The 14,244-nt window shown below is 40.9% G+C and overlaps 1 protein-coding gene across 1 annotated transcript in view; it reads left to right on the forward strand.

Moving 5' to 3' along the window:
• The first annotated feature begins 993 nt into the window (after positions 1-993).
• RAI2 (retinoic acid induced 2) overlaps positions 994-14,244 on the forward strand; it is a 56,770-nt gene continuing 43,519 nt past the window's right edge. The window contains exon 1 of the mRNA XM_061627230.1: positions 994-1,609. The gene's annotated coding sequence lies outside the window, so the exon portion shown is untranslated. The remainder of the gene's footprint in view (positions 1,610-14,244) is intronic.

A 14,244-nucleotide genomic window follows, 5' to 3' on the forward strand; every position in this document is an offset into this window, starting at 1 on the left:
TGTTAGCTTTGTTATCTGTAATAAATACTTAATTTGGTTTACCAAAGGCCTGATCCTTGGCTGAGGTTTCACAGACCAGAAGGGAGGGTAAGGTAATGACCAAGGCTGAAGGGGAACTGTAACAAATGGTGGCAGCGGTGAAGAGAATAACAATACCAGTATTCAGAGTCTCTGGGAATACTAGTATTGGGACGTTACTGGTGGTTGCCTAGCAGGGGTATCTGTTGAGATCTGTGCTAGAGCGGGGAGAGAAATCATAAGAGAGAGCGGTCCAGACTGGTGGAGTCCCTGGTGGTGCCTAGAGACAGGCAGTAACCACGAGCAGGTAGGAACCTGACAGGGAGAGCCAGGGAAGGACGCATCACACTTAGCCCTACTTATCTGTAACTGAATGTATATCACTCCAAGTCCTTTTGCAGCTGCTTCCTTCCTTCTCTCGCCTGCCCTGTGTCAAACTCTGTATGACAAAATGGAGTGGGGGGAGGACTTTCTTTCTTGAGGTTTTTCTGTAAAACACCATGTACGCTGATGGAGTAATAATGGCGACAAAATCATGCTGTTTCACTTTCGTATGCCGACATTATTCCTGTACCAGAAAATTTTCTCTCTGTGCCAGTTTTGCCATGAGGTGACAGGACATTGCTGGTAGGTGACGACTGGCAACGGCAGCACTTTGTTGCAGTGTTTAAGTCAGCACGTTCATGGCCTCCGTATGGACTGCGTGGCATTTCCTAAGAGTTTCTCCCTCATCGAGTTCCATAGAACTTCTCCCAAATAAATCTGGAACACAGGCTGTAACCCCTTTCGTGGTAACCCCTAGGCTTCAGCTCTCTATGGACACTCCTCCCTACACCCTTTCCCCCCTCATTCCCCTTCCGCCTTTCCCGCCCCCCTTAGGGGCGTCTCTTGTCTCCGTTCCCGTCAGACAACCAGCCGCAATCACTCCCTAATCCCTCCTCCTTTCTCCTCCAAGTAGCTCCACCCAGAACGAGAACCCGTCTGAACAGAGGGTGGGAAGCTAGTTAGATACCCGCCTGGAGCTGGCGCTGGTGTTAGTGCTCGCGCGTGCGCGCGGCGCGTACGCCAACGTGCCGAAGGAGGCGGCGTATGCCAGGTCCGGCTTTTGCCGAGGCGCTTCGTTTTCGCCTTTGGCGCTGGTGGTGGGCATGCGCCCTAGCCACCGACCCCGCACCAATTTGGAGGCGGTCACACAGCTTGGCTTCCTAACTGCACCGCCCCCCCACCGTGAGTGTGCGCGAGAGACAGAGAGATACCGGGGATACAGTACTCAAACGCCAGACAGCAGCAAGCAGCAGCGACAGCGGCAAAGGGTAGGGCAGGGCGCCTTATAGCGGTACGTACAGCGGCTCCCCAGTGCCAGCCGGGCGGAGACGGGAACAACGCGGCAGAGTCTGACAGATACGTATGCTGCAAGGACGTTAAAAAAAAGAGTGGGGGGGGAGGTGAGGGCTAACCTTCCCTAGCTGCTGCTGTTGCACCTACAGGAGCCCGACCAAAAGGGAAGGCAAGGAGGCTGCCGCGCTTCTTTCTGGCCAGCCTGCCTGGTCCATGGAGCCCAGCTAAGGCAACGCCAGCCGACGAGACCCAGGTAAAAACCAAAACAGCTCTGGGATCGGAAACAGATGGGAGACCTCAATAGCGAAAGCGAAGGGGCTGGGAGATGCACAGCCCGGGCGTGCTCTGTCCTCTCTTTCACTCCCCCCCCGCGTCGCCTTACGTGTGAGTGGGTGGGAGGAGGAAGGGCTCCGGAGCTGAAGGTTAAGGAAGGGGGGGGAGCGAGCGCAGGTTTGCCTGGTATCTTATAAGGGGATGGATCCCTCTGAATCTGGCAAGCACTCTAGGGCGTCGGGGAGATGTGCTGCTGTCGGGTGACAGGTTGTATGAGCCCAGGTTGTATGAGCCCAGGAAGGATGGGGACGAAGGTGCTTGTCTCCTCTTCAGAGGATGCTTTGTAGGGAATTGTCTATGTAATGCCGGGGGAAGGAGATGGGAAATACATATATATGTATATGTGTATGTGTGTAGTGAAATCATAAAGGGCGGTCCAGAAAAAAAAGGGGGGCGAAGGCTTCTTTCACTGTACTTTGGGCTGATTTCCCATCCAATTTAGTATAGGAGGGGAAAGGCTGGGGTTGTTTTGAAGCATCCATTTTGCTATCTGATGGGTTTGGCTGCACAGGAAGGAACTGATTCTTTAAAGGGATGCTTCAGAAATGCGGCGAGTGCTTTCCAAAGGATTCTACTTGGTAGGGTTTGCTGTGAAGTTGTATTTTGTGCTAAATCATTGAGGGAAGGGGGGGAGGAGGGAGTAATCCTAGTGGTGTCTTTGACAGCATCAGCCTCATTATGGCTTTCTGCAGCAGTCCCAAATTGGACCTGCAGTATTTATGTGTGCCAGGCCTTCTCCTATTCTGGGAAATGGTACAGTACAAGGAAAGATGAGAGAATCTTAAAAGGTAGCACCAAACATACCAGGAATCTGTATTCATTTTATTGGAACTGATCTGTACAATAGATATACCTATCTCCAATCTTCCAGTTTGTAGATCATAGTGCAATGCAAAATATGCTTCTCTTCTATATTAACTATGGCTGTGCTGCTTTGGCAAAAAGTTAGGCAAATGCATTTTTGTGTGAGTATATTTGGTTTCCCCTTCCCCCAATGTATCTCCCCCCCCCAAATGAGTGGCTATTGTTTCATTCTGCTCTGAAGGAGGTCTGCATGTTTAGTGAAATGAAATCTCATTGCATTTGCTGTTTAGGGTTAGAAATGTTGCCAAACAGCTGCTGCTTTGTGTTTCAATTGCCGAAGTCCCAGGAGTAGGTTTTGGACAGGGAGTGACATGGTGTGTAAACGATGAAGGAAAAGGAGGACAAGGGTCAAGTGCAGATTTATGGGTGTGTAGATCGCCCTCTACTAAACTTCCTAAAAACAATAATTTGGGGAGGTAGTGGCAGATCATGAGGTTGAGGATTAAAAACAAGCACAAACAGCAGGCTTACTACTCAGTTATATTTTCTTTTTAATATTGGTTTGATATTCCCCAATCTAAAGTAATGTCTAATATGAAATTAAACATGTTTGCTCTTTTTTAACTGAGTATTCATAATCCATGCAGAGCAGTTTCTTGTGTGTTACACTCTCTCTCTTTTTTAAAGATAATTAAAATCTATAGTTAAAGTTACTCAATGGAAAATAATCACTTGGCTTCTCTTTCACCTCTGGTGCATTTGTTTGTTTTGGACAAGGTAATTGTGGGTTTCCATTTTTCTGTCTGTGTTTCTGGCTTTGAAGGTGCATTATCTTGGTTATTGGAGCATGTGTAAATATTTCAGAGATGATTTTATATTTGACTAAGTACTGCTTTGCATAATATACAGTGTAGAAAAATTTGCTTGCATGTTAAGCCATACCTTGCACATTTGTGGGCAGTTGGTTTACACTGATTCGTTTCTCCAGATGAATGCTATTTTTAAAAGAGATAATATTTTGAGATTCTTCCAATAAACTTCTAATTCATTGCATTTCCTCCCTTCCCTTTCAATACACTCTTTTTTATGGAACAGTTTCAGATAAGGATGTATTGGTTAATTAAAGGTTCCCATTTTCAGTACATTGGGTCGGCTTTTTTCTTTCTTTCAAAACTATGTTTGGTTTGGCCTCCTATAAGGGTAGAAGCTTTTCTGTTTTTATGAGGCAAAGCATTGGTGGTTCTGAACAGGGAAAGAAATAGTGGGTCAGATATAACCCAGATGGGTATCTTGTACAAGTGATAGAAATTATGTTCCACATGATTGGCTGTAGAATCTTCTAGAGGAAAAGCCAATTTCTTAAGCTCCACTTATTCAATCTAATACCGTACTGTATCCTTATTTAGTTGTAGTAGCAGTAGTCTGTGATAAATGGAGATCGCCACTAGGGGTTTCCCTAATAGCCAAACCCACAGATTATAGCTAAAGTTAAATTATTATTTGCCAAATAATAAAAACTGAGGCTTTGTCCTTTTATGTTTTTATAGAATAGTGAAGTTCTATCTGAGAAATCTGAGCTGGTCTCATAACCAGAAGAGCAATTTATTGAGTGGGGGGGGGAGTGGACATCAGTGGGGTAGATTTGGAATAGACAGGGTTTCTTGAATCAGATGAGGATTTTACAAATGTTTTAAAGTAATTGCTTTCTGATATTTTTTGTTGAGTATTGTTCTTCATGCAAGTGAAATATAAATTTAATGTTAATTGAAACATTGCCAGCATACACACTCATTAGATTTTCTTATTTATAGTCTGCTGGAAAATTAATAGAATGTAATAGAATGAAAATTATTTTTACACATGGTTTAGACATAATACTAATCTAGCTTTAAAAAAATATGCTATGGTGAGCCTCTGGTTCACATGCTCTTTCCCCCAGCCCTCCTTCATGTACAAGGAGAGGAGATTGAAAGCATTCACTTTTGGTTTTGAATGCTTTGGTACCATCTCAAGAAAACTGTGGTTAATTCAAACTAAACCAGGGTCAAACCACAGTTAGAATAAGCCAGTTTCCTGAGTTGGGATGCAATGGAAGAATGTGATTTAGGCAAAACTATAAGTGGAAGCTTCCAATATCCTTCCATAGTACACACACACAAAGAAGTAGTAGTGCAGGGAACACATGAGTCCTAGGCTTGTTTCAGAGCATTCTTATGGTGCTGATTTAGATTTGAACTGGGCATGGCATTTAACATTCAAATAAAAGTTCAAAAGGTAGGAAATAATCTTTTTTTTAAAAAAGAAGGGGCAGATATATGTAGATCACCCTCCTTCCCCTCCATAGCAGTAGGCTGCCAGTTGTTAAACTGCTGATATCGTAGAGAATGGCAGGCATTTATCCTAAAGACCTAAGGATAGTGGGCTGAAATGTTCTTCAAAACAATAAAAATGACCCTAATTAGGCCCAGCTGCCCAGCCTCTGTTAAATGACATATGGGTTTGTTTATTTCAGATGTTTCTAGGTTGCAAAGTTGAAATTAGATGTGGGGAGTTTCATATGGCAAATAATTTAACCTCAATTACTTTTACATAAATCATGTGAATGGATGTCAAGAACTGCTAAACACACATGGTGATGCATGTGTAATAAAAAGACTTGAGGGCCACAGCTAATTTTTTTGAATCAATATGAGATTCAGAGTGCCTTATTCTTGCAGTTTCTGGCCATTTCTACCACACTCTTTCCCACTTTACCTTTCTTTCTCACAGTACAACGTGTAAGGAATTCTGTCTTTACTGGGTTTACTTACAACAAGAAGCTCTTCTCTCTACGCCTGGGGTGGCTAACCTGTGGCCCTTCAGATGTTGCTGAACTACAACTTCCATCATCACAAGCTAGTATGGCCATTGGCAAGGGATGATGAGAGTTGTAGTTCAACAGCATCTAAAGGTTGGCAAATTCTACACTCCCTTTTTCTAGATCCTGCCCTGGACCTGCCGTCTTCAGGCCCATGCCTGCTTCTCCACTGGGCACTTCTTCCTGTCCTGCCACACTGCCTATAATGTGAGCAGCTTGGCCACTGGCAGCCAGAGATCTTCTGTCTGCCTATCCCCTTCTGACACCAAGAAAACTCATCTTGTCACCACCAGAGGCTTCAATTGTTTGCCGGTCAAATTCATATTCTGCCTTTCTACCAAATGATGCTTGAGACAGCTAACAATACCAATACAATAAAATAGAATAAAATACAAAAACAGCAATAAAATACCAAGTAAAAACAAAAAAATGCAGGTAAATAAATGAAACCAATAAAAACCAATTACCACACATTTACAATTTACTTTATTTATTTGTTTGCTAAATAATTTATAAATTTCCCACTACTTGAAAATATAATGGCAGTTTACAAAAAGCAATAACAACAAAGTGCCAAGTTAAAACACTAAGAATACATTCAGTTCATCTGTAAAACCAGTATAAACAATATCTGAGAATGCTCCCCTCAAATGCTTATGTGCCAAAGGCCTGTCTAAAGAAAAATGTCTTTGCCTGTTAGCTGAAATGGGCTAGCCAGGCCTTCCTTGACAATACCACTACCATCACAAAATCCCTTTGTTTATTACAGCATAGATATAAACAGATGGTTTTTTCTTTGTCACACAAAAGCAATAGTATTAATGGTGCCTCTATCTGTGAGAGATAGGGACTATTCCTGAAGCCCAACCTACTTAAAGAAAACATTAATTCTAGTGCGTCTCCACACTAGCTTCTCCCTTTCTTTCAGCAAGGATGGGAGGGCTTACCTATAGATTCTAGCTATCTGAAAGTGTGATGGAGGAAGCATCTTTGTGGGATGGTTTATTAAATATGATTGGGACAGGCTGTTGTGAGGTTGGGGATAGGAGATCATATGTACTGCTTTCACTGAGGCCAAAATGAGTCTCAGTGGGTGTGCCGGTAGACATGGTTAGGGAACGCATGTATGACACCTGTTACTCACCAGTTGTAATCTTCAAACAAGGAAATGTTTTACATTTTAATTTCCACTATTAAGTTGAAAACATTTAATGGCAATATTTAATAACCTGTATAAATAAAATAAACGTCCCATGCAACTCAGAGGGTATTTTGGCTTTTCATATTTGCAAGTCTATGTAGCTAGAGCTGAAATAGGTCACATCCACACTATACATTTAAAGCATGTGGCTTCCCCCAAAGAATCCTGGGAACTGTAGTTTGTTAAAGCTGGGAATTGTAGCTCTGTGAGGAGTAAACTACAGTACCCAGGATTCTTTGGGGGAAGCCATGACTGTTAAAGTGATATAAATGTGCTTTAAATGTATGGTGTGGATGTGACTATAGTTTTCCCAAACAGTGACTGAACATGAAACAGAGAAGCAAAATGGGAGAATGTTCTTGTGATGGCACTATAATTGACAGGTGATTTGTGTTTTTCACCATGTTGAGCAGACGTAGGAAATGGGCTTGTTTTACTGTGAATGGTTTTTTCTTTGGACAAGACTGCATTGTGTCACACATACAGAAACCACCTCTACTGACTAACAGTGCAGATGCTTTTCCAAACATCTCACGAAATAGTTCCTTAGGGTGGCAATGAAGCACTGTGAAGTCATAGAGGTGTTCCTCTAAGATCCTTTGCGATGCTATAGGATATCTTGCTGAGATTGTGGGCAGCTTGAGAGTTGAAGCACTCATCCAAGGCATTGCAAGAAGTGCGCTTCTTGGATCTTTATTTGGACTGGCTAAAGAGTTCTAGCCAGAGTTTTCTATAAGAGGTATATTTCTGCTACATGCAGTCATAGAATAAATACAGGCTTTGGCAATACTGAAAGTTTAAGAAAGAATGTGTAGAAATTTGGTTCTACATGTCACATTCATAATTTCATTAAGCAGATATTTAATTGCATATTTTAAAAAACATGCACTTGCTGATTAGTTATGTTGCTGTGTCATTTCTGTGAATTCTGTGTGTATTTTCTGTGAAGTTCCTGCTTTTTCCTTGGAAAGATGGCTTGACATTAACAATTTAAAATAACATTAAGCTAGCCTTGGTTTTATTCTTTCCCATAGATTTGGAGGATCTGAAAAAGAAGTGATGATATCCTCTCATGACAGTATATTATTATTATTATTATTATTATTATTACTACTACTACTACTACTACTACTACTACTACATTTGTATACCACCCCATAGCCGAAGCTCTCTGGGCAGTTTACAACAATTATATCAATGTATACTGGACTCTTCCCAGATGACATCTGCAGAACTTTGCAGTGAAAAGCACATTACAGTAGCCTTTTCCAACTTGGTGCTTTCTAGATGTTTTGGACTACAACTCCCACCAACCCAAGCCAACATTGTGGGAGTTGTAGTTCAAAACATCTAGAGGGCATGAGGTTGGCAAAGGCTGCTGTAATGTGCTTTTGATGGCAAAGTTCTGCAGATGTCATCTGCAGATGTCATTCTGCTGGCTGGAGGTCATTGCAAGCTCAGCAGGCTAAATAAGGAAAAGGATTCAAAACTGGAATGGATGAAAGCATATTGGTACACAAAAGCCCACTATTTTTATCGTAATGCTGAACAGTAAATATAAGAAATGTATCAAAATTTAATATACTTGATAGAACTTTGATTAACCAATATGTTTGTGGCATGGGTGAAACCTTTTGGTTTCACTCTAATATCTTGGAAATCTCAATACTTCTAACCTGGTGGAGTATTTTTGTTATTGTCACAACGGGACATGGAATATTTTTGAAAAGGAGACCAGTGCTTGGAGAGCTTTAAAAAATTTGGCTCTCTAAGGTCAGGTTCAGTGCATGTAGTCCTGCTGTCACACTCAAGGTTGGACCTGCCATATTAGTAAATAATTTTCTCCTTGGGTACAATTTCATAATGCTCCTGTGACATGTCTTATGCAATTATCCACATGGCTCAAACAAGTGAATGAATCTTCATGTACTAGAGGATGGGTAGGAGGGAGGGAGGGAGCCGAGACCCTTGAATTATGCAAACACGGCTACCATCCTGCATTTGGTTATATATTGCAATTGCAGTCTTCAACCCAGCATGTGGGTGATGCTTTAGGGCACTGAGAATTAAGCATAGGGTATCAAATTAAAGTACAGAATTCATAGATCTGTCAGAAAAAAGTAAGGTGCAAATTTATCATTAAAAGATGAAATTTAATGTAAATGCAGGCTGCATTTGGTACATCCTTAACCATTGTTTGACTGCTCTGGTGTTAATGGAATTTTCTGACAGTTTAATGCCTGAACAGTTAGTACTAAGGCCTTAAGGACAGAAGAGATTGCATGCTATTGGTGGGGAAGCAACACAGAGTGAGGTTAACTCCTACTTGGGCAGCTCTTCCCTTCAGCCTAACACTGCTCTTCTTGATTTAAAAAACTCTCTCTCTCTCTCTCTCTCTCTCTCTGACATTTGTCTTACGGTATTTTACCTGCTTGAGTTCTAAGTGAGTAATAGAGTTAAAAACGTATCTACAAACAAATTAAGTTCTATTAGCTAAGTCACGGGGGGGGGGAGCTCATGGTTTTTGCTCCTGGAGGGGTGTGCTTGCTCCAGTCATAATAGCTTTGCCATTGCCGTACACTGTTGCTTTTCTTTCTCTTTTTTAACATGGTAGTTCCCTCGGCAGCTGTTTCTTAATTAAACGGGGAGCTGAAGCTCTGATGGATGTCGTAGAATTAGGCCTGGTATAAATGTTGCATTGGTTCCCTGAAAACCATGGGCTGCACATTGCAGCTAGCCTCAGAAATGCATGCTTCTCCCAGGCATAAACCCTCTTTCTTTCCTTTTTGGCCTTAACTGTTGCTGCATCTGTGTTGTCAACTATCATTGCTAATTAGGCTCCCCTTAACTAGGGTTTACACACCCATCACCCCACCCTTCTATCAGCTGGTCTCCTGAAGCTGAGAACTCTATTTAATAGTATGCATAAGGGATCAAGTAGACTGTCTCATAATGCATATTGATGTTTGGAGCTTAGAATGTTGTTTGCCTTACATTATTCTTTCAAGGACTGTAGCTCAGAGTACATGTGTTGCTTGCAGAAGGACCCTAGATGAAAATTTCCAACATCTTCAGATTCTGTAGGGCCATTTCAAACCCAGGAGAGCAACTGTCAGTCATTGTCAACCAAACTCAGCCAGATGGGCCAGTGGTCTGACTTGGTATAAGACTGATTCCTATGTCTTTTTTATTGGTCAATCTGGCCAATATGCTTTGACTGGCAGCTGCAGAGATCATTTAACCTGAGATGTCAGTGATTGAATTTGGGTCCTTAATGTGTTCTACCACTGAACAATTACCCCCCCTCCTTTCCTTGGTTGAATCAGCCCATGTAATTCAGAGAACTGTCTGTATTGGTGGTGTACTAATGCCAGAGGGACTGGAACTTGAAGAACATGGGAAGCTCACTTATGGGCCAGAAAAGAGCACCTAAAGAGATTCATAGTTTTGTAGGAACTACATATCCATGCATGCATACTCCTGTGTTTTCTTCCGTTCCATTTCCAAAGACATGGTCCATCTCTGGGAGGGAATTTTTAGCAGTAATATTCATGCAACTGTACAGCAGTTTAATATGAATTATTCAGTACTGTGAATCTACTAATTCATCAGCTTGCATGTTTGTGATCCCCCATCCCTTTAGTGCTCTTTCTGTGGCAGGTTGGTCTTAATGCCAACAGAAATTGGCTGTAGTAAACAAGGGCAGCTTTTTGGTTCAATATTTAGGCATCCATGATTTAATTGCATCCATGTAGAAATAAAATATACCAGCAACAGAATAATCCTTGGTAATCCTAATCATTTTGATGCATCATTTTTCTTGTGTTGCTCTCTGAAGGAAATAAAAATAAAGGTAGCTTCAGCAGTTCAGAAAACAGTGCAAACCCACATTACACGTTACTTAGCTCATTCAGGGCTAGCCTTTAAAAGAAGGTAAATGCTGCAGCTATGAGCAGTAGTAAGATGTAAGGGGCAAAAGAGAGAGAATTGGAATAACTGATATAGTTGCAACGTAAGTAGTAGGCAATATAAGAATAGTACTGAAAAGGACAAACAGCAACACGGTGAAGTAGCATGGGCAATATATGTTTTGATATGGGAATGCCATAAAGTTTTTATTGCCACTTGATTGTTCCCTCATTAGTAATGTCCTTCCACAGTGTAATGTCATCCCACACTGGTGACAATAAATGTTATTTAGTACCTAAGGCCATGTTAAGCATTCTTTCTGTTTCTCTAGAGAAATATCTGTGTGATGTTGTTAGTTACCTATTCTGATGCTTATTTAGCAGTTGGGAAGGTCACATACTTTAATTTGTATATTTAAAAACAATGCCTAGTAATTAGCCTTCTGCAATATGCAGGAGCCCCCCACCCTGAGCTCCTACTGGGAGGAAGGGCGGGATATAAATTTAATAAATAAATAATAACAAATAAAAACATTATCGTTTTGGTGTGCGTTTTTTATAGGTTACCATCAAGTGAAACAGCAATGTTCAAATGTTTATTTCTCTGTAGACTTAGGTTGTGTTTCATTTTCAAACGATGTACTGGATTTTTTAAAAGCTATTTCTAGTCTGTATGTAAGCAGAATGTGCTGTAACTGCACAGCTGCAGAAAGCCATTGGAGAATTGATCCCCATCATTGAAAACCTCTTGTCTTGATCTGCCTGTTTAAAGCCATATTCTGCTGATGAGAGAGAGTGTGTGTTCTTGAAACCGTGGGCTTTTCCATACAGGCACGGTTTTGGGGCAGGATTCAATCACATATCAGCATATTCAGGCTGCACAATTAAAGCTGACTTGGAGCTCATTGAAAACAAATCTACTTCCCCAGAAGATTGGATTTTTTGTGATAAAGAAAGTGGCAGGAAAAAGCACTGAAAAGTAGGGGATAACACTTGTTTGACTCAGTTGTCTAATCTCCCTACAAATTAGGATGAATGCTCATTAAATAGCTGACATCATCTAATCTCTTTGCAAACAAATCAGGATGAGTGCTCAATAAAAAGGTTGTCTGGAATCCTTATTCAGGAAGCATAAGCAGGGAAACTAAAATTGCAGTGAATATTCTGTGCATTTGGGCCTTCATGAAAGGTCAGGGTTTACTTTTTTATAAACAAACGAAAGGTGTCTTTATTTAATAGTTTTAAAAAATGAATCTATTTTGCTTAGCACTTCTACTCTCCACACACAACACAATATCTCTATAATGAGTGCTTTTAAATATCTGTACCCGGCTTTGCATGTTAGCAAAAGCACATCTAAACTTTATTGCAAGTTATACATAGCAATACTCACTTTCCTCCTTATTTATTAATACTTTTATTTGGTTCTTAAATTTACATCATACCCTTCTTCCCAGAAGAAGCTCAGGGTGGCAAACAAGCAGTAAAACACTAAAAACACCTTTGAAACATCTTAAAACAATTCCAACACAGATGCAGACTGGGATAAGGTCTCTATTTAAAAGGCTTGTAGATAGTGGAAGGTCTTTAGTAGATGCCGAAAAGACAACAGAGACAACACCTGTCTAATATTTAAGGTGAGTGAATTCCAAAGGGTAGGTGCTACAACACTAAAGGTCTGCTTCCTGTGTTGTGTGGAATCTCACCCTGCCCTCACCTGCAAAGCATAGTGATCAATTGGATATATAAAGAGGTAAGACAATCTTTCAGGTATCCTGGTCCCAAGCTATATAGGGCTTTATACGGCAAAATCAGTACCATGAACTTAGCTCAGTAATATGTCACAGTAGTCATATTTGATTGCCAAAGTTTCTATCATTGGTTCATCTGGCTCAGTACTGTCAGTGCATGGAATTGCTCCTTAGGCATGCACAGTTTGTAGAGTTCCAATATAGTCATTCTGGTGTATTTTTCCTCCACTTCAATGTTGCTTTTTAATTTTAATAGCTGAAGCTGCTTCAAGGTCTTCAAGAACTTATTTGAATTGGTGGCTATTCAGAGCCCTGCCTTCAATGAAGTTTATGCATGAAACAATAGTAGACGTGATGCTTTTCAGACCAAAATAGTATGGATAAGACTCCCCAACGACTGATGAAGTGACATGCAGCCAATTGATCTGGATCAAGGCTTAGGCATGCCATTTCTTTCTGAGAACCCGCCATTGCAGGAGCAACAACACTGTTTCTTGAAAGGCAGCTGCATGGGTTGTGTTCAGCTAAGACCTACTCAGAGTAGACCCATTGAAATTAATGAATCTAAGTTAGTCATATATTAACTTAAGTGGGCCTGCTGTTAGTTGGACTAACTGAATTCTACCCCATGTCATGCACTACACTTAGTACCCTTTCAAACAGATCATCTTCTTTAGCTGTGCCACATGTTGCTAACAAAGAAAGCAACTCCTCTGTAATCTCAATGTAATCCCCTGCTGTGTTGCATCTACAGCTAAACATGAAAAACAAATTCAACAGCAAATCCAGACTCCAGGGTTTCAAACAGGAGTCTTTTCCCCATTCTTATCTGGAGCTTCCAGGGAGTAAATCTGGAACCCTCTGGATTCAAAGAATGTGCTCTGCCACTGAGCTCTACAGCCCTGAAATGAGAAAGCATAAGCATTTCTTGCTGTTTGAGGCCAACAACTATATAACCCAGGGATGGGCAACCTATGGCCCCCTCAGATGTCATTGAAATCCCAACTCCATCAACCCCAACCAGCATGACCAATGGTCAAGGATGATGGGAGTTGTAGTATAGCAACATCTGGAGAGGCACAAGTTCCTCACCTCTGATCTAACAATTCATCCATATGCACTACATATAATGCCTTTGAGCATTCAAGGTTGATGCTTCTATCAGTGGAGGACCACACTGAAAAATATACCCAAGAAGATAAAATCCAGCTGTCTAATAATGAATCTTAATACTTATTGAAATGAATGCTCATGTGGGCATAAGTAGCATGTTTATATACCTCTGATAAACCTTCTGGTTAATATGCCATTGAACAGAATGCACCTGTACAGGAAAGGAGAAAGTAACTGATACGAGATTTAAGTTATAGAGGCATTATAATCTTATCATGTATAATTGTGTGTAACAAATATGAAGGAAAGGGGTTAGATATTCAACCTCACCTTAATGTAGATCCAATAGGGTAACAACCAAAAGAAAGAAGTAAGCCTACTAAATGATTTGCAGGAGAATTGTAGTTAAATCACTTGGGAAGAACTGACAATGCTGCTACAGAAACAAGGACAAGTGTAATTGGCTGGTAAGGAAGCAGTGAAGGGACATTCAGAGCTTTGCCATGTGGCCAGGATGTGAAGACATGTGAAGCCCTGGCAGCATTTTATTGTGGTTGCATTTGAGGCCAAGAAAAGTTTGGAGAAACAATAGCTGAAGGCTTAAAACTGTAATAACGTTCTTAATGTGTCAGAAATGCAAAGCCTCCTACAGCTTCAGAAAAGCCCATGAAAGACTCTTATAAATCATGTACATGATGCAGAGAATCTGAATCCTCTTTTGAAAGCAAGAGCTAACCTTTTCAAATATCAAAGCTGAAGACCTCTTGCATGCAAGTGTTCATTGAAGATATTTTAGAAGAGTTACATAGTTTAAGTACTAATGAATTGCTACGGCCAGATATTCAAGAACTATAAACAATTTAGATATCAAACAGCTGAATTGCTTATTCTGATATATACCCTCAATGTAATAGTTTCTAT

This window comes from Rhineura floridana, chromosome 5 (genome assembly GCF_030035675.1).
Source record: "Rhineura floridana isolate rRhiFlo1 chromosome 5, rRhiFlo1.hap2, whole genome shotgun sequence".
Taxonomy (NCBI): Eukaryota; Metazoa; Chordata; class Lepidosauria; order Squamata; family Rhineuridae; genus Rhineura; species Rhineura floridana.